The sequence below is a fragment of the Balaenoptera acutorostrata genome, chromosome 18 (assembly GCF_949987535.1).
Source record: "Balaenoptera acutorostrata chromosome 18, mBalAcu1.1, whole genome shotgun sequence".
NCBI lineage: Eukaryota > Metazoa > Chordata > Mammalia > Artiodactyla > Balaenopteridae > Balaenoptera > Balaenoptera acutorostrata.
The window spans coordinates 20695542-20718294 of record NC_080081.1 but is presented as its reverse complement, the minus strand read 5'-3'; positions in this window follow the sequence as shown (position 1 = coordinate 20718294).

The following is a 22753-nucleotide window of genomic DNA, read 5'->3' as shown; positions in this document are numbered from 1 at the left end:
ATCTTGCTAGTTGTTTGGCCTAGGGTGTCCAGCACTGGAGCTTGCTGGCTGTTGAGTGGAGCTGGGCCTTAGTGTTGAAATGGAGATCTCTGGGAGAACTTTTGCCATTTGATATTACGTGGAGCCCCGAGGTCTTTGGTGGACCAGTGTCTTGAACTCTTCTCTCCCACCTCAGAGGCCCAGGCCTGACAGCCGGCCGGAGCGCCAAGACCCTGTCAGCCACACGGCTCTCTCTGGCCTTCTGTTTCAACAGCAGCAGTGTGACTCTGGACAGTGTGGGCCACTTTTTTCGCCACTTGGTTGAGGAGAAGTGTGAGGGCGCCCAGCGTCTCTTGAAACTGCAAAACTGTGTTGCGCCTGCGCCCTCTTCCAGGATGTGTGGAAGCCTTCTCAAGATGAGTGGGGTAAAACCCAGGATGCTGTGGAAGACTCCATTCTTAGGGAGACGAACCTGATCCAGGCACTATTGGATCTGCCTGCCCTGGGTTCTCACAAGTGATTTTTCTGAAGTCCTGTTTGGTCAATTCATTCCCTGACTATCATGCATTTTATGCCTATTCAGTTGCCCTCAGTATAAATTTTTAAACTCCTTTACAAGATGGATAAGTTATAAGTTCTGGTTACTTACCTACTAATTCCAGGTCTGAGTTTTATATCTAAATTTGTTTTCCTAGGGTTTGACTTCGCAAATTATACTTTCCAGTTTCTCTGAGCTTGCTTTCTGTTAGGTTCTATTAATAGGAGACATTAGGGGAACATCAGACAATGAGAAGAATGAATGAGAATGTCTTTATATGTCAAAGTCTCTGTCAGTATTCTTTCAGTGATAGCGGTCAGTTGCCATCAACTTACAGTGGCATTCCCAACACCAGCATCACTAGGCTAATGCAGAGGTACCAAGAACAAACAAGCCATGTCTTATTGTCAGGAAGATTTCCAGCCATACCACTCTCCCAATCCACTGAGAAACGAACTCTGCCCTGTCTGAGGCTGTAACAGACTGTTTCCCACATAGCATTGTGCGGCTCCCCCAAGACATGTTTCTCTCTCTTTGGTCTGAACAACTTAAGAGGTCTAGGTGTGCAACATCCCTCCAAAAACCCACCTCTTTGTACTGCTTTTTTGAGCCACTAGATTGTCATAATAACATTGCTTCCTTTTAGTTTCCTACCTTTAGAGGTTGGAATGTATTCATAAAATTACTGATTTCTAAATAACAGCAAGGGTACCATTTTGCTTTTAGCTATCCAATTAATTTCCTGTATTAAATAACTTCTTTAAATACATGAGTGAAGTGATATGATAAATGTTTAACAACTGGCTCTCTGGTAGGTATGGGGTAAGGGGATCCACGATTTGTATAATTTGCTCATTTCTTAAGTGTGAATACTCTCATCATGGCAGATTTCAAACTGCCAGTGTGGTGTCAGTGAATGTGGAGTTAGGAAGACAAGTATACAGTTGCCTCACCTTTATGGGCTGAGTTCAGCACACAGTGTATTTTCTGTGTTCTCACTGATCCAGTAATGAAACAATAATGGATACCAGTGCATTTTCAGGAAGTAGAATTCTGAGGTTGGCCTTGGCTTCATACTGAGTTTCTTTACAATGGAGATAAAAGACTGGAAATATGGTGTGCCTTGGCATCTGGATTAATTAAATTACCATCACTGCTTGTTTAAGATGAAGCACCTGAGGAAGATCAGGCTTTGGTAAGACGCATGGCTGCTGCTCATGACTGTTGGGGTGACAACCATTAGTGGGTTGGGGATGGTTATAGATGACTGAACTGCAGAGTTTACAAAATGAAAAAGACCAGCTCGGGAAATAAAACTCTCAGCTTTCAAATCACAGTGATAGAATTCTACTGTGGCAGACTTCTTATAGCTAAAAGGTAGATGTGAGTAAAAACTATACCCAAAAGGTAATTACGCGTGTTGCAGAATTACAATGTAAGCTCAAGATGGAGGTTTATCAAATATTCAGTGTAAAAACTAGGACCTCTTTTGGAAAGAAATGGGATTCATGACGTGATTGGACTCAAATGAAACTGAGAATCTTGATTCTCTAAAGCTTTCTGAGCCACCACTGTTAATGGAAGCAACTCATTTTTTAAAATTTTTACTTAAAAGCATTGTAATAACTTGTCCTTAGGGTGTCTTACAGAAGGGAATGTTTATTCTTCTGAAGGTTGACTACTTTCAATCCCTTATTTCATCTGTAACTAGAATCATAATACGTTGCAGGGATTCAAGTGTGATGGCATGTGACACAGGAAGAGATAGTATATATATATTTTTTAAATAAATTTATTTATTTATTTATTTTATTTTTGGCTGTGTTGGGTCTTCGTTTCTGTGCGAGGGCTCTCTCCAGTTACAGCGAGCGGGGGCCACTCTTCATCGCGGTGCACGGGCCTCTCACTGTCGCGGCCTCTCCCGTTGCGGAGCACAGGCTCCAGACGCGCAGGCTCAGTAGTTGTGGCTCACGGGCCTAGTTGCTCCGTGGCATGTGGGATCCTCCCGGACCGGGGCACGAACCCGTGTCCCCTGCATTGGCAGGTGGATTCTCAACCACTGCGCCACCAGGGAAGCCCGAGATAGTATATTTTTGAGAAGTATTGCAGATTTTTGCCAATATGTATTTATGGAGGCTAAAGGAAAAATGTGTAAAATTGTATTCTAAAGGTTGAGAGAGAGGAGGACAAAACATAACAACGAGAGAAATTTATCTTAACAGATAACTTACCAGAGATTCTGGATTCTATATATTTAAGTAGTTGGAAGTGGCTTAATTTATGTGGTAGACTGATTGAAAGCTGAACTCAATAGCAGTTGTTTTTTAAATGAGGTTTAGGAGTCAAAACTTCTCTGATACAATGCAAAGGAATGAATCAAATGTTTAATGCAGTGGGAAGGTTGGAGTGTATTCTTTATGAAAGAGCTGCACATAAATATCCTGTTTCATACTCGGAGAGGACTCAGAACAATATCCCTCTACTAAAGAATTGAGACATGTATTAGTGAGAGAGGGCCAGCTTTCGAATAAAGTTCTGTGATTGCTGGACCCTTTCGGTGGGTATGATGGTAGGCGATGCTGCTATGAAGATGATTCCCTAATTTCAATGGTAATTTCAGAGTGACACAGTCTTTATTGCTTTTTTAAATGCAATAAAGGGGATAAAATTACCATATTTGGAAAAGCAGGGACAAAAGGGTAACAGAACAATCTAAACTGCACAAATTTTGGTGGTGATGAAATGATCCCAAGTTTACCAAGAGATGAAATATATGAACAATGTACTAAAGTGTGGTTTGATTAAATAATTTCTAGATCTAAGGATACAAATCTGATTTATATTTACAAAGTAGAATATATTAGCATTCAAAATTTATATATTATAAATCATCCCCTCAGCTGTCTTCATTAGGAACTATGTCTGTTTACTATGATAACTACCAGGGAGAAATAAACCTATCCATGTTTTAGTAGACATAGGTTTTGCATTAATATTATTCTTTGGGCACTCAGTGTGACTCTGGTCCACCAATCAAAGTTGAGTTTTCTGGACCTCCAGTAATTAAGTTTGGGCACAAATCTTGTACATGGGTGTAAACCATTGGGTCTGTGGAGCCAGTCTATCATTAATTCTCTAGTTCCTGAATATATGATTGCAATAAATTTGTTGCCAACCAGCAGATTTCCCATATTGGTTCTCCAAGTAATAGACTGAGGGCTTTTATGGTAGGTAGTACTGTGTGTAAGCGCTTTGCTAGTCTGTTTTTTTTAGCCAATCTGGGAAATAGAGAACAATACTGCATAGCTGGGAGAATTCAATAAAGTAATGCCATTAAAAAAGAACTTGGAAAAAGGAGCTCAGTGGTTTCTATCACATTCTTATTTATATTATACATTTAGTCTATTCAGAAGTTTTATCAATCTCCAAGAATGGCTATAGACTGTAGTGAAATTTTACTTGGTCCTTATTTAAATTGCACTGTAGTTTCAAGTGTGATACCCTTCCTGGAGCAAGGCCTGGAACCTATTATGAAGCCTCTGATCTGGCAGTTGCACTTTCCCCTATATTAAGAAGGACTACTAGAAGTAGTGTAGTAGAGTAGTGCAAAGATCTTGATCTCCTTGACATAACACAGAATATAACACAATATCTATTACATTGGTAATAGCATGCTGATTAGACTTGAGAAGGAGAAAAGAACACAATAAATTATGACAGATATCTGTTAAAAGGGTGAGAAATAAACCTCGTGAGAATTCAGGGTCCTTCCACTTCAGTGAAATTTTGAGGGATCCAGTGGTCTAAAAAACGGTTATAGTATCCTCTTCAAATTGGGACACAAGTTACTATTACGTACACATCTCATAACTAAAAAAGATACACAAAGCTTGGTTGGGCCCCTTAGATTTTAGAGATAGCATGCATTGTATTCAAGTAGTTCCAAAGTTCCAAAGGCTGCAGGGTTTGAGTGTGACCCTGAGCCGGAAAAGATTCTGCAGCATTTCCAGGGTGGAATGTAAGATTTTCTTCTTGACTGGTCTTTGTAACCCAGCAGATCCAACTGTACTTTAATAAATAGGTATGCCATATTAAAACTGTGAAAAGCCCCAATAGAAGATTCACAGAGGAGATCCCTAGAGATTTGGGTTCTTCAGCTATGTGGGATACTCTTCATAACTTGCTACCAGACGTTAGAAACTTAATACCTGTCCTTGGGACATACGGTGCCCATGTAACCTGAGGTGCCATTGTAAATTGTAAATAAGCTGTCACATTATAGGCTTTCGGATAGCAACAAGATATCTTTCAGTTGAAAATGGTATATATTCTCCTGACTGAGTAAGAGCAGTTCCCCAGGCACAAGTATGTTTATAAGTATGTTTCTAACACTCGTATGGTATTCACTCCTAGCTGCCTGCTGTTTTGCCCTCAGTTCACATTTATTTTTTCACAGGGAGTTCTTTGAATATTTGTTAGAATTTTTTAAAAGTCTAGATTCTACACAGTTCTCTTATTCCAACTAGCAGTGGGCTGTGGCAGCATGAGAAGCATCCCTATAAGATGTTTGCAAAGTCAGCAATACATTTGTTTCTCTTCGTTGTCTGAATCAAGACATGGCCAAATGTATACCCTTATACTTGTGATCAGGAAGTAATGGCTTGGCTGGATAGTCAGGAATTGGGGAAAAACAAATTGGTAATTTCTCTGACAAGGATGCCTGGGCGTTTGGGTTGACAGTTTGGAATAGGATTGGAATTCATATATGTTCATACTATGTATACATACTGTATACATGCATGTATAATATATGTGTATATGCATATATACTCATATGATGTATATCGGCATACTAGGTATTGCAACACAGTATGTTCTAAAGGATATTCATATTTTATACTTAGCTAAAATTATATTCTTTAGTCAGTAAAACAAGTATTTCTACTGTCTACCCTTGGCTTGGTTATATACGGGATGAGGGGTAGATAATGACGGTTGGAATAATTTTAAAGTTATTTTAATTCTGAAGTACTTATAAATTTGTTCCCTGAAGGAATTTTAAATTTAGTTGAGAGACTATTTTAAAACTATAAAAATACGTATGTATATTTGCATGTTTATACATATATACATATAGGTTAGGTTTTCATGTATTTATATGTACATATAAGTATGTGTATATATAAAACATGTAAAATAATATGATGTAGAATATATGTATAAGGAGGTGTATAGAATATAAATACTCTAATGATATCTTTGTGGTTTACTCTTTCATTTTATTTCAGTTTGACTTCCCTAAAGAGTTTGTTACTTGAAGAGACCTTCTTGACCACTGTGGGGAATATCAATCCCCTCTCCCCCAACTACTTTTTTTCTTTAACCTGAATTAGTTTATTCATATAAATTATATTACATAGTTAGTCCTGCAATGTTTATTTCCTGTTGCAATCTACCAAATATGAGTTTTGTAGCCACAGTTTGTGGCTCGGTTCTTAGCACATAGGACAGTGCCTGTTTTAAAAACACTGGATGAATTTAGAGAGGAAGATCATTAAGTTGAATAGTCACAAATATGGTAACTGGCTTTGTCACCAAGTAGTCATTACATTACAGGCATGCTTAATAATTTTACCACATCTCAGATTTTATCACGTGAAGAATGGGAATAATGAAAATATCTTCCCAGAAAGGTAATATGTTTGCATATAAAAATGACATGCTATATCAGAAAGCACTTATACAAATGCTTATTTACCTATTGGCTCTGGCAAAATCTTTTTTGTTCCCCAGTCACTGTAGACGGTGTGTGCTGGTGCTAATTTGAATGTTTGCTACAAATGATGAACATTCACTTAAGAAGAAATCTTTGTTTTCAGTAATGTAGTGTACACACTGTATATTTACAGATATTTGAAGGTGACGTAACAACTATAATTCAGAATTGTCTGTATCAACCAATTTGTCAATTCAAACATTAGCACAGTTTATTAATAATTTTTCTGTGCATTGAATTTCTGTATTTAAACTGCAAAGGACATCAAGCTGTGTTTTCAATTAACTCAAAAAAATCTCCTTCCATTTGCAACAGCAAGGAGTCCCATCACAGAGGGTAATATCAGTAATCTGTTTTTCATCTTATAATTACACAGAAATCTTCTAACAATAGAATGTTTGCAAGAGACACAATCCAGTATAGTAACACGTAGATGTAGATCAGTTAAAATGTCTTACTTTGTGTTATCTTCATTTTTAAAAAAGATCTAGCTAATTTTTGTAGATTTGACTCAAAGACAAATAAGCATTTAAGAAACATGTTCTGGTTCTTTACCTTGTTGAGCTGTGCTTTGTTTTCCTTAATTGATGATGATTTCTTTCATGTTAAATATTGTTCTTCATATGATGTTGTAGTTACATGTACCAGGTCTTTGTGCCTAAATTTGCATCCTGTATTCATTTATTATGAATGGTATGCCCGTAAGCAAATAACTTAGTATCTCTAGCCTAAAATTTCATCTCTAAAATTGAATAATAATAGTCACACCTCATTGAATTAGCATAATTTTTAAAGAAACTAATTGACTTATATCAGGTAAAACATTTCTGAAAACAAATATCAGCTATTAGTATTTTCTCATATATTCTCTTTATTCCAGTATATGAACTTTCAGATGCTTTCTGAATTTGGAAGCATAGGTATTCAACGTGCCACTGCAAATTTGACTTCATAAGTAGTTTAGTATTTCATTCTTTAAAAAGAATGATGAAAGTCTGATCAGTTCACTTGAGGGCTGTTTGTAGTCTAAAGCAAACTTCTTAGCTTGGCAGAAGGTCTTTCGTCATTTGTATATTACCTTTCTGTTCACCCTCCTCGCAGAGCAGCCTCTCTGGTGATTTTTGTTGCAGCAAGGTTGAAAGATTGTTTCCCCCAAACACCATTTTTAGTCTTTTGGCATGTATATTAGTGTATTAGACAAAGTCAAGTATATTAAAAAGACAGTCTTTTAACTTTGGACCTAGGATATAAAGGGAGGAACGTGAGTTAATAACCAATATTCAGTGTTATGGATAAGAATATATAAGGAAAGGAACATCAGGCACAAAGGCATAGAGTTTAGAGAGAACATGGAATGTTAATAAATGTAAAAGTTTGGTATGGCTGGGTCATAGACAAAGAAGGGGATAGAAATTAGGGAGAAGAGCTGAAACCAAGCTTACGTAGTCATTGGTAGAATTTTTGTTGTTTGAACATTATCTGAAGTAGGATGACTAACTACCAAAGGGTTTTAATTAAATACCCATTTTCAAATGTGGGTCTCAGGGGGAAAAAAATCACTCTTCCTACAGGAATGCAGGGAAATAATTAAAGGCTGGGAAAGTGGTTATGGCGTTACTGCAAAAGTGCTGAGCAGAGGTGATAATTATCTGATTGGAGAGATGGAGAGAACTAGACTGATACAAAAATTTTATTTCCATAATTTTGTGGTTAAAAATGGATCAAACAACAAAAATTTAAAGATGATGCCACAGATTCCAAGCATCGGCAAGTGGATGGATTTTGGTGCATTTTATTAACTAGAGTCCATAGGGTTTCTCACAAGCAGATTTGAGAGAAAAGATAAATCCAATTTTAGACACATTGAGATAAAGTCCTGTAAGTTTACAAGTGGACGTGTGCAGCAACTATTGCCTTAATTTGAGAGATGTGGGTTGAAGTTATAAATTTGAAAAGTATCACAGTTTATCTACCTGAAAGAGGGAGCAGAAAAAGAAAAAGCTCAGGGACACATAGGACAATAGCAAAGGGTCCTTAACATTCATATTATTGGAATCTCAGAAATACAGGAGAAATATTGGTGAATAAAAAAATTTGAAGTAATTATGGCTGACTACTCTCCAAATTTAAGGAAAAAATTAATTTACAGATTGAAGAATCTTGGAGGAGTCCAAACACAGTAAATTCAAAGAATGCCATACCCAGATACATTGTAACACAGATGAGAACCGAAGGTAGAAATAATACTTGAAAGGAAATCAGGAACTCAGCACATTATCAAGAAACACAGATATAAATTACTGCATATTTCTCACCAGAAAAATAAAGGTCAGAATATAGTGTAACAATATTTTTAAAATACTGGAAGTTAAGTGATTGTCAACCTCAGCATCGCATCCAACAAAAATATCCTTCTGGAAGAAAGGTGATAGAAGAGATATTCTAAAATTTAAAGAAATGCAGAGCAAACAAATTGAACAATAGAAAAACAATTTAGGTGATTTATCATCAGCAAAGCTGCTCTAATAAAAATGCTAAATGAAGTTCTTCAGACAACAGGGAAATAATACCAGAGGAAATCTTGGAACTTCAGAATTAAAGGATAACACAATAATGATAAATGTCTCATTAACCTAATAGCCTATATTTTCTTAATTTTTAAAAAAAATATCTAATTGCTGAAAGCAAAATTAAAACCTTATCTGAGGGATGTTCAGTATATAAGGATGTACATATGACAACTGCAAATTAAGGTAGGATAGTTAAAGGACTATTGTGTATAATGTTTCTACACTTTACTTGAAATTGTAGAATATTTGCTCTAAGTTGACTGAGTAGTTTGACATATATATTGTAAAAACATGATTCAAAGAACTATAGTTAAAAAGCCAGTAGATACATTAAATGAGATGTAAATAAAAATCCATGTAGTATTTGTCTTTCTGTCTGACCTCACTAAGCATAATATTCTCTGTGTCCATCCATGTTGCTGCAAATGGCAATATTTCATTCTTTTTTATGGCTGAGTAATATCCCATTGTAGATATTATATATATATCACATTTTCTTAGGTCAGTTGTCTGTTGATGGGCACATGGATTGTTTTCGTGTCTTGGTTATTGTAAATAGTGCTGCGAAGAACATTGGGGTGCCTGTATCTTTTCTAATTAGTTTTCATCTTTTTCAGATACATACCCCGAAGTGGGTTTTATGGATCATATGGTAGCTCTATTTTCAGTTTTTTAAGGTACCTCCATTACTGTTTTCCATAGTGGCGGCACCAGTTTATATTCCCCCCCAACAGTGTACGAGGGTTCCCTTTTCTCCACACGTTCTCCAGCATTTATTATTTGTAGACTTTTTGATGATGGCCATTCTGATCAGTGTGAGGTGATACCGCATTGTGGTTTTGATTTGCATTTTTCTAATAATTAGCGATGTTGAATATCTTGTCATGTGCCTGTTGGCCATCGGTACATCTTCGTTGGAAAAATGTCTATTTAGGCCTTCTGTCCATTTTTTGATTGAGTTATTTGTCTTTTCGATATTGACTTGTATGGGCTGTTTGTATATTTTGGATATTAACCCCTTGTCAGTCACATCATTTGCAAATATTTTCTCCCATTCCGTAGGTTTTCTTTTTGCTGATGGTTTCCTTTGCAGTGCAAAAGCTTTTACATTTAATGATATCCTATTTGTTTATTTTTGCTTGTATTTCTTTTGCCTTGGGAAACTGATCTAAGAAAATACTGCTGCGATTTATATCAGAGAATGTTTTGCCTATCTTCTCTTGTATGGTGTCATGTGTTATACTTAGATCTTAAAACTATTTTGAGTTTATTTTTGTGTGTGGTGTGAGGGAATGTTCTAATTTCATTATTTACATGTATGATATCACTTATATGTTGAATCTGAAAAATAATAAAAATGAGTCCATATATGAAACAGAAATAGACTCACAGACATAGAAAACAAACTTATGATTACCAAAGGGGAGAGGGAGGTGGAGAGGGACAAATTAGGGGTATGGGATTAACAGATACAAACTAGTATACATAAAATAGATAAACAAGGATTTACTGTATAGCAAAGGAATTATATTCCATTTCATGTAATAATCTGTAATGGAATATAATCTTAAAAAATAACTGAATCATTGTGCTGTACACCTAAAGCTGACACAGTATTGTAGATCTATTATACTTAAATTAAAAAAATTCAAAATGGTCAGGAAAAGTGAAACAGAAGAACACTCAGAAGACAAATGAAATTATAGACTGAAATTCAAACACACCAATAATTGCATTAAATGTAGATGGCCTAAGCCCAACAAATGGATACTGTCAGAGTGGGGATTTTACTTTGTCTACAAGACCACACTTTGTTTTTCTTTTAAAATTTTTTGGCTGCGTTGGCTCTTCGTTGCTGCGCACAGGCTTTCTCTAGTAGAGGCAAGCGGGGGCTACTCTTTGTTGTGGTTCATGGGCTTCGCTTCTCATTGTGGTGGCTTCTCTTGTTGTGGCGCATGGGCTCTAGGCACATGGACTTCAGTAGTTGTGGCATGTGGGCTTCAGTAGTTGTGGCGTGTGGGCTCAGTAGTTGTGGCTCGTGGGCTTTAAAGTACAGGCTCAGTAGTTGTGGTGCACGGGCTTAGTTGCTCTGCGGCATGTGGGATCTTTCTGGACCAGGGCTCGAACCCATGTCCCCTGCATTGACAGACGGATTTTTAACCTCTGCACCACCAGGGAAGTCCCAGCAAGACCCCACTTTGAATATAATTATAGATGGTTAAAGAATAAAAGAATGGAAAATGATTTGTATGACATAAGGAAAGCTTGAATATAACTATGGATATCAGGCAAAGTAAACTTTATAATAAAGAAAATACATGGGATAAAGAGGTACATTAAGTAATGAAAACAGGGCTAATTCATTAAGAAGACATAGCAGCCCTAAATGTGTATGCACCTAAGAGAAGGGCTTCAAACTTCATGAAACAAAAAACTGGCAGAATTGAATACATAAGTAAATATATTCAGTCTTTCACTTGGAGGTTTCAACACTCCTGTCTTGTTTAATTAATAGAGCAAGTGGAGAGAAAAATAGTAATGAATGAGATATCAGTAATAACTATCAACAAACATTACACAACTGATATTTATAGAATATACAACCTCAAAATAGCAGAATATATGTTATTTTCAAGTGCATATGGAGCATCACAAAATAGACCATGCCTTAGGTTAAAAACAAATCTTAACAAATTTAAGAGTGAAACTATATGTAATATGTCCCTTGATCCTAAGGAAAATAAAGTAGCAATCAACAATACTGGGTATATTGAAAATCTGCAAATATTTGGATGTTAAATGATGCACTTCTAAATAATTGATGTATTAGAAAACAAGTCTTAAAGTAGAATGTACTTCAAAGTGAATGAAAATGAAAATACAGCATAACAAAATTTATGTAGTGAATTTTTAAAGCATTACTTTGAGGAAACACAGTAGTGTTTTAAAAGTAGTATTAGAAAAGCAGAAAGGTCTTAAATTGATCGTCTAAGCTTCTACCTTAAAAAACAAGAAAAAAAGTAAAAGTCAGAAGAAAGGATATAAGATCATTGTGGAAATAATGAAAAAGAGAATAGACTATTAATATAGTAAAATATGTATGTATAAACAAAGGCAGTTATTTTGAAAACATCAATAAAATTGATGAATCTTTATCCAAATTGATAAAGAAAAAAGAATACATGAAATACTAATATTAGAAACTAAAAGGGAACAGTCTCCAAAGACATTGAAAAGATACTAAGATGGTACTAAAAACAATAGTCTGCCTGTTAATTTGACAGCGTAGATGAAACAGACCAATTTCTTTAAAGACGCACAAACTACCCTAACTCAAGAACTATTCAGATTATCCATTCCTGTCTATTAAATCAATTAAGTTTGTAGTTTATAGACTTCCTACAAAGAAAATTGTAGGGCCAGATTGCTTTATTGGCAAACTTCAACAATCATTTAAGGAGGAAACAATAGCCATCCATACAATCTCCCACAGAAAATACATGTAGCACCACCTAACCCATTTTATGATGCCCAGATTAGCCTGATATTAGTACCAGATAGCATACTAAAACAAAACAAAACAAAGCAAAAAACCGAAAACACTAGGTAATGTTCATGCCAGGAATGCAAGCCTGGCTTAATATCAGAAAATCAATCAATATAATTCATCATATTCACAGACTAAAGAAAAAAGGGATAATCTCCATAGACATGGAAAAAATCATTTTACAAAATTTTATATCTTTCATGATAAAAATTCTCAGTAAACGATAAAGAATGGAAGTTCCTTAATCTGATAAAGAACATCTACAAAATCATACAGTTAACATCATACTTAATAGTGAAAAACTCAATACTTTCCCTCTAAGATTGTTAATAGGCTGTAATATCCTCTCTCATCACTTACACATCTTACTTGTAGCACACTTTTGTTCATCAGGTGATGAAAGTTATAAAAAGTCATAGGTTAGAAAGGAAGAAATCATACTGTATTCAAAGTACTGTGATTGGCTACAATGAAAATTCTAACACATCTACAGAATAACACTGAGAACTAAGCAATGACAAGGTCAGTAAAGGAAAATTATTCATATTTCTGTGCACTTACAATTATGGTTGGAAATAAAAATTTTCAGAAAGAAACAGCATCATTTCAAATAGCTTTAAAAATGAAATACTTAGGTTTAAATTTTACATGGTACAAAATTACCCAGATGGAAGAAATCAAAGAGGACCTAAATAAATGGTATTGTGCTCATGGATTTGAGGACTCAGTATTGATCAGATATCATTTCTTCCCAAATTGATCAATAGGCCTAATGCAGTATGAATAGAGTTGGCTGAAAGTTTCTCAAGTATCCAAAGATTATTTCATATGTATTTTTGAGATACCTTCCAGTGTTCTGACTACATGATTCTGGAGATTTTGTTCCATTGTGAGAAAGCAAAGCAAGGTTTCATTCTGAGAAAATCATAAGCGGCTTGAAAATATCTTGAACATTATATCTTTTACAATGCCTTAATAATTTCATCTATCTTAGAAACTCAAACATCTTTTATTTTTAGAGTATATAAATATCGCATTTGTAATTATTCATCATGCTTAGTTTATATAAAGTTTATAATCAAAAATGGTATTTTTCTTCAGTAGCAGTTTACTACTGGGTCAGTGGTTAAATCAAAATTAGTTTGAAAATTGTCACTTGATCTGTTTCCAGAAGTAGCAAAAAGAATACTCTTTGATACCTTTCCACAATCAATATATGGTACTTGAATGAAAGTAAGATTTGCCTATTGTGTAATGCATTTTCTAAATATATCAAAATTACAAGAACTATGTTCAAATGTCACCACACATCTAATACATTCAACCCAACCTGATTTGCGCAGATGCAGGGGTCTATACTTCTGGATGGTTAACTAAAATGTTGATATAATTGGTATATTTCACATGGCAAGAGCATTCAGATGATTGTTTTTGTGCATATTACATGTAATAATACTATCAGTAAATATAGAATGGTGCTCCTGGGGAATAATATTTTTTAAAACGAAATATTTATACTTTTAAGATATACTCAGTAGTTCAAAAATGTGAATTCATAGAATGAAATGATGAAGACAGTTTAAGTTAAGGCACAATTATTAATAAAATATGTAGTTTTTTCTTTACTTACAAGTAATTTTAAATAGTCTTTGAAATTATGAGTTTGCCTGTAAAGTGGATAAATGAAGTAGCATCCTGGTACTGTAAGTTTCTTCATTCTGTCCTCAAAGCACTTTTTGTTGACAGTAATACTGAGTACTGCACAAGTCATTCTTTTACTGTTCAAATGTGTAGGAAGATCCCAGAAGTTATCGTATGATTTTATGTGTCACAGATGTTTGGATGTTTTCCCCTCTTGTCCAGAACATACTTTCATTTTTTCTTATGCAATGAAGTGGAAATTTCCGGACGCCAAATCAGTGACAGTTGTGAAGGTTTTGATATGTGTACCTTTTAAACTAATGCATTGCCTAAACAATATATGTATAAGTCTATATTACTTCTGGATTGCTGATTGAAGGTAAATGACATTAATTGCCTAAATCGCCCCAAGTCCAAGATCTGAGTTTGCTCACTGAGATTGGGGCAAATTTAGGGAATGGGTGACAGAGTGGCTTTACCTGCATCCTTTTGGTAGAGTCACTCTGCTGAAGTGATATATATTACTGTTTGTTAATTTCCTGGCTAAAACTGTCACTTTATGGTAAAATGTTAATTATAATCTGAAAATACTTGAAATTATAATTTATTTTATCTTGGATACATAGGGTCTTAATTCTTCTTATTCCTTTTAAAGAGAGATATGCATATCAAATCATAAAATAAGGGTTCAGACTGGGGTTTGCACTGTACAGTCATTAAAGCTGATTTGAAGAGAGTCATTTGAGATACTAACTTCAAACATACTGCAAGTAGCAACTAGTGAAACTCATTAAAGAACACTTTGAACTTTTGTCTTCAAATCTTCAAATGTGTGAAACCATTGGTGTTAACAGCTCTAGGAAACATAGAAAGTTGTTTCTCTCTGAGAGCTGTAATATTATATAGCCATGGTTTTGGCTTAAAAGTTATCAATGAAAAAAGTAGGGAAAACAAAAGCAATATTCATTTTGCATAGTTAGTTTTGTAATTTAAACAGATACAGGATTCTTGATAGCAAATACTTTTTTTTATTACTGAGTCTATAATGGAAAATGTTGCTAGTTAAGTAACATTCTTTAAATAGATTAAGTCATATTGTAATTACTGTAATAAAATTCTATTCTTTTAGCACATTTTGCCTTTTAACCTGGTATCCTCTGACCTCCAGGTTGATTTTAATTTGAATAAAGTGAGGTCTACTCTGTTCTGTATAGTTCTATGGTCTGTGAAAAATGGGTAGTGTTACATACCTATCGTCATAGTACCACCACCCTAAAAATAATCCCCTAATATTCCCCTAGTACAGTGTTCCCATACCCCCATACCCTTGGCAAACACAGATTTGTTGCCTACATCTGTAATTTCACTTTTCCCAGATGTCATATGAATGGAATTTCTTACTATGTATCAGTAGTTTTTTCAATCTAACTCCTTTCACTTAGGACAGTGTCTTTAGGATTTATCCATAGCTCTTTCATTTTTCATCATTGACTAGTATTGCAGTGTGTAGCTGTACCACAGTTTTTTCAGCTGTTTACCTTCTGAAGGATATCTTGGTTGCTCCCACTTTGTAGCCATTGTGAATAAAGCTGCTATAAACATTCATATTTTGTGTTGAATTAAGTTTTCAAGTCACTTGGGCTAAACATGTGTATTTAAAAGTGTTTCTTACAAAGTGCTGCATTTTGCACCCCAGTCAGCAACTAAGGGTTCTGTTGCTCTGCACCCTCACCAGTATATTTGATACTGCCATTAGTGGAATTGTAGCCATTTTAATAAATGTTTTAATTTGTGTTTCCCTAATGACAAAAGATGTTGAGCATCTTTCCATATGCTTATTTGCCATCCGTATATCTTCTTTGGTTCCTGTTTAGTCCAGTGTTTTTAAGAAAACTTTTGTTTTCTGAGGGTATTGAATTCCCACTTAAATTCTACCAACCGTCTTTTAAATCACTGTGATTTTTTTAATTGGCAGTCCTCCTAAGATAATTTCTAACCAAAAGTCACGAAGGAGACATGACCAAAAACATGTGTGGTTCTAGTTGTCCTAAGACATATGTTTACTTCACTGAAATAACTGATAGATTTTTCTGTTGGAAAATGTTTGCCAAACATGAGCATTTTATTTTGACCACTAAACTGTGATTGTAACCAAATAAAGGATTTGTTGTGAGAAAAACATGTTCAATTTGGGAACAAGAAACCAACCTCCAAGAAGGGTATTGTAGTATTACACTGATAGCCAGAAATGAAACTATATGAAATGATAGGTATATTTTAATATTTATGTTAATGAAAGTTTATAATTTTATTTTGGGGATCAAAGCTATACTTTTAATTAGAAAATGTTACATATAAAATGTAAAATATTTTCATTATCTTTAATACAGAGTATACAAATTTTCTTAATTGAATTCGTTTTCTAAATTATTTGATTTTTGTGAACTTAATGTTGATTGCAATGTTGTAAATATTATTGCATAGTAATGACAATTACATATAATATCCCCTCCTGACTGTAAGTCACATTTAATCGAATATTACTATGGAATATTCATAACTGTTTTAGAATTTCCTATATATGTCGTATTTTGTACTTTAAATACTTACTATAGTCTAAGATTTATCTGTTATTTTCTGACCAATCTGTATTTCATATATCTCATATAATTACCACTTAATGTAAAGTGTCTTGTTTCATTGTGTGAATGATACTACTTCCAAAAAGAACCCTAAATCTATCTAGTTTACTCTCCATAAAGATTAATGTTTGATTCAGCACACTTTCCACTTTAATATTTGACACCTGACAAGATATATTTTAAAACTGGTGCTCAAACATACTATGTAGTGGATAAAATAAGATGGCTGCCCTAGATAAGTGAGAATATTCAATGTATATGATTATCACAAACTTAGCAGTTTTAAGAAAACTTTTTTTATCATCTTTGTTTCCGTAGGTCAGAAGTCTGGGCAAAGTATAGCACACCTGGTTCCTTTGCTCTGGCTTCACAGGATCAAAATCAAGGTGTCAGCAAGGATGGGTATCTTTCTCGCAGCTCTGGGGAAGAATGCACTTCCAAGATTATTTAGGTTGTTGGCAGAATTTGGTTCCTTGTGGTTGTAGGACTGTGGTACTTTGTTCCCATCTGGGTGTGAGCCAGGAACCACAGTTACCTCCTAGAGACCTCTCTTAGATCCATGCATGTGGTGCACTTACATCTCAGAACCTGCAATGGCGTGTCAAACAATTCTCTTGGAATTCTTCCAGTTTCCTCTTCTGCTGCATCTTTCTTGCCTTCTGTACTGCATCTCTCTAACTCCTTTCAGAGAAGGTTTTCTGTTTTTAAGATCTCTGGTTATTAGATTGGACCCACCTAGGTAATCCATAATCTCCTTAATTTAAGATCCTTAAAATTAATATAATCTTCAGAGATCCCTTTTGTTATGAAACGTAACATTCAAAAGTTCCAGGGATTAGGATGTAAACTATTCTGGGTGACCATTCTACCCTATCACACTTAGGCAGTAGACTGAGTTCACTGAAATGTGATAGATGCCAGATGTTAAAAATTTTGAATACTTCCATCTAAAATAGGCTTCTTATCAATTAAAGAAAACGTAGTTGAATTCATTAAGCACTTAATTATATTCAAATCAGCTGAATAGGAAAAATTAAAAACATTATATATTGTGAGCTATGCACTGAACTTACCATAAATTTATTTTAAAATGGCTTAAACATAATAAAATATTAATTGGATACAATTTACAAATATGAACAAATGCATTTTGAAGATATCCTGCAGTTGGGTAACTATTAATAAAATACATTAATTTAAAAAAATATAAATTTTTTTCTTGAACAACTGTATACATTAGAAGAAAATGAGACAGTATCATTGTGATATGCAAATTGTGTTATATTACTTTTACTGCTTGTGTTAGATCAAAGATACTATTTGCTTTATTTAACAGTAATTTTTAGTCATTTCAGTGAGTGAAAATAAACCTCTAGTTTTTCTAATAGTGCAGATTTTATGTATAGTAAATATCAAATGTGAATTAAGGGGAAGAATTCTTGTGCTTTATTCGGACAAAACCCTAGTGAATGTTCAATCTGCAGCTGATACATTGAGATAGTCCAATCATGTTCATGATGAAAATCATGGAAACTCGGCCATCTGTAGAGGGAACAATTTGATTGCAATCAAGCTTCTGACCAAAGGTATTGCAAATTAAATATATTTGATATTGTCTTTAATACATTGTACTTCCATTTCTCCCAAATCACACCCCCCAAGCCACTTTAAGGAAAGTCCTTCAAGAATCAAGGAAAGAGTTGCATTATGATTTTAAAATTTATCTGAAAACCTCTTTCTCTGAGTTTAGTTCATGCAGTTTTTTATATTTAGTTCCCTCTATCATCTTGGCAATTTGACAGTAGACCGGTGGTTTTTTTCTTGGGTTCGTATGACTTGTAAATCTGAAAATAATCACTGTTGGGAAGAGAGGGAAATGGGAATAGCTTTCTTTATTATTTGATGCACTGTTTTGGGGGTCTACAAGAAGAGTTCCCCTCCCACCAAGTAGCTTAAATAGCCTTTTATTCTCAGAAGTTGTGTTGGTTTTGTGAGCATTATATTCACTTGAGTTAAGACACCAAATGTAGATTAGAATAGGGTCTAGGTCATTAGACAACTCAAAAAAGAAATGAGGAAAGTAGACATTCAAAGGAGAAAATTTAATTTAGAAGGTGTGTATGTAAATGTTACTGTGTTTAATGCTAGCTTGTCTAACGATCCAGTTATCTCAGTGTTCAGCATTAAAAAGGGTTATTTCTCACCCACAATATCCCTAGCAGCTCAGGAATCCATACTCTTTGTTTTGTAATACTGACAATTTAAATGTGTGATGCAAGCCATTTTTGCTCACATTCCATTATTTAGAACTCAATCATGGGGACCCACAGGGAAGTGTCCAGGAAGAGAATATTGAAATGCTTGGTGAACACCCAACATATTTCTGTCACAGGAAATTAGAGACATTGGAATAAATGAGATGACTAGCCATAAAAAAGAATAAACAAGTAGGGAATTAATGGAATATCTAAGATAATACGTGTGGTTAAGTGGAACTACAGAAGGATATGAGAATCAGTGTAAGATTGATGGAAAAATCTCCACTCAAGGCATTTTGTGGTTGTGTGTAGACCAAGGGCAGAAAATACTGGTTATTCTGAATTTGTTCCCCACATAGTTATTATTTAGCATTCCTTACCATACTCTGTGCCCCAGAAGACTGACTTCTGTGGTATGCAGTTGGATTAAACCTTTGAGTGGTACTGGGAGGAGATGGGGGGCTTAAAGAAAAAAAGGACTCTGGGCTACAGTGCCATGTCTCTGGTAGTGATGCTCCAACTATGACTATTGTGACTGTGGCTTCCCCTCTGTGGGTCTTTATCCATAGTTAGAGCTGTCACTGGCCCTTGGTACCACTTACCTCCCCCTTTTCATCAGTTCTGGAGGTGAAGATAATGGCCTCCTGCTATTGTTAATACTTGAATCATTTACATATCCTTGTTTGTTCTGTAACTGTGCCTGGCTCTATGTAAGTAATCCTTGCACTAAAAGTTCTTCATTAAAGCCTTGGGGCAATCTCATTTTCTACTATGTTCACATTTAATACTATTGGAAACTGTGGTTTTGTTCCATTGGTTTCAAAAGGACAGTCCTTGGGATATACATAAGTATATTTGCATGTATATAATTTATCATGGTGAACTAAATTTTAACATTTCAGAGATACAGCTTGGTAGGAACAGGCTAACCCCCCCACCGCCCCCCCCCCCCCAGTCGCCCATGCAATGTCCTTACGGTTATACGCCAGTAAAAATTACTTTTTGTTGTAAACCTCAAATTAGGTTTATGAGAGGAAGAGAAGGTCAATTATCTATATGAAAGACTAGGAGAATATTGCTTAGAGCTTCCTTACTGAAGAAAAGTCTAGGCTTTCTCATTCAAGTGTAAACCACAATTTTTCTACTTTCTTTGTCTATATCTTCTCTCTCTCTCTCTCTCTCTCCCTCTCTCTCTCTCTCTCTCTCCCGCCCCCCCCCACCCCGCTTCCTGCTCCCTCTTCCTCTCTCATTTGTATTAGTAAGGGTTCTCCAAAGCCACGGACTCAGTACAATAGAATGTATTTTTGTGTACATATACATACATATATATGTGTGTATATATATACATGTGTATACACAGATATTTAAGGAATTAGTTCACATGAATGTCGAGTTGGAAGTCTGAAATCTATAGGACAGAAAGGCAAGTTGGAGACCAGGGATGAGTTGATATTATACTCATGAGTCTACAGACAGTCTGGAGGCAGAATTTCATTTTCAGGAGACCTTAGTTTTTTTTTCTTTTATGGCCTACAAGTGATTGGATGAGGTCCACTTACGTTATGGAGGGTAATCTGCTTTATCCAGAGTCTACTGATTTAAATCTTAGTCACACCTAAAAAATACAGCAACATATTGACTGCTGTTTGACCAAACATCTGGACACCCCAACTTAGCCAAGTTGACACATAAAATCCACCATCTATCGATCACCTGTCTATCGTCTGTCTTTCTGACTACCTATGTATATTATATTAGTTTCCTATTACTGGTAATAAATGTTCACAAACTTATTTTGAAAAACATACATTTATTTTCTCATTTCTGAAGTTCAGAAATCTGAAGTGGTCTTACTGGATAAAATCCAAGTTATTGACTGCATTCAGTAGGTAAAAATAGTGTGTTCCTTCTGGACGCTCTAGGGAGAATCAGTTCTTTTGCCTTTTCTAGCTTCTAGAGGCCACCTACATTTTTTGGGTCTTGGCCCCATTACTCCATCTTTAAAGCCAGCAACGTTGGATGGAGTCTCTCTCACATCACCATCTCCCTGGTCCCATCATCACATCTCTTTCTCTGAATCTGACTCCTCTTTTGCCTCCTTACTCAACCTGTAAAGGCTCTTGTGATTATATTCAGCCCACCTGAGTACTCTAGGATCATCTCCCTATCTAAGGTCAGTTTACTAGCAACCTTAGTTCTATTGGCAACCTCAATTCCTTTTTGTCATAACATATTTATAGGTTCTGGTATATAATTTATATATATTTAAATTGTCTAGTTACATAATTAGGACATGGACATTTTGGTGGGCATTTATTCTGCCTTCTGCCTACTACACTCTCTCTCATCTATATAATCTTTTAACCTCTTTATAATATTGGTATATAGTTATTATACATTGCCCAGAGTTGTTATGAGGTCTAGGAATATTTAATGATATTCCACAAAAATTCAACTGAACTGAGTAAACAGGAATAAACATGCTTTGTTCATTATTCAGTGAGGAGATAACACTGCCAGTGAAGAAAAAGGATTTTAAATGTGTTTTTTTTTCTCTATTAAACATGGTGAGTGGTTATCTGAGCAGGAATAGAACATACAGGCACAGGACTACGGTCACTCTTGTTAGAGAAGCTGTCATTATGTTCACCACGAAGCAGATAGTATATTGTAGTGCTCATTGGAGGGAAGCAAACATTTCATAAATAATAATTGTTAACTACTGAGCACTTAAAGGCATTCTCAGTGTAAGATCCTACTCATTAGTTGTTATGGGAGTCCTGAAACACGAAATCTAATGATGTAGGAAATATCAGAACAGTTAGTATCACTGTGTGATTGGCAAATTTGGTTTTGAAATAATCCAGGCCTGGACTAGAATATAAACTCTAAATCTTTCTAGTTACATAATAACGTCTTCATTTTCACAGGCTTTGTGAGAGCTTTAAATGAGATCAAGAACAACAGAAACCTGTACATAAATTTTTATAGTGGCTTTATTTGTAACAGTCTACAACTGAAAACAACCCAGATGTTTTCAGTGGGTGAAAAGTTGAACAAACTCTGATATATTCATGCAGTGCAGTAGTACTAAGCAATAAAGGCAAACTATGGATACATGTTACAATGTTGGTGGACCTCAGGACATTATGCTTAGTGGGAAAAAAACCCTCAATATCATATACCATATGATAACATTTATACAACATTCTCAAAATAACAAAACTGTGGCGAAGGAGAACTGATTAATGGTTAGTGATAGTTAAGGGCAAGCGTGGGTTGTAAATATAAAGGGTAGCATGAAAGAGAATTCCTTAGTAGTAATGGAAGAGTTCTGTTCTATCATAATGGAGATAGTGGTCACACAAATGTATACATACAGGGAAATTGCCTAAGAGTACACACAGACATACACATGCATGCAGACACACAGACACAAATGAGTGTATGTGATCAAGTTAAAAGTGTTGCACTGATGTCAGTTCCCAGGTTTCAATATTGTGCTAGTTACGTAAGATACCATTTGGGGGGAAGGTGTGTGAAAGGCTCCTGGGACTCCATGTACTGTTTTTGCACCTTCATGTAAGTCTGTAATCGTTTCAAAATTAGAAGGAAAAAATGAGATTGAATGTGAAACTTAGCACAAGATCTGCTACATCAGTCTGTATTAATACATACTATCAGTCTGTATTAAAGTTCAGAGAAAGAGTTGTTGGTGAATGCTCCAAGGAGAAAATAGGAGCAGCAAGGAACCTTGAAGAAAAGTATAATAAGAACATGTTTTATATTAGATACCCTTGAA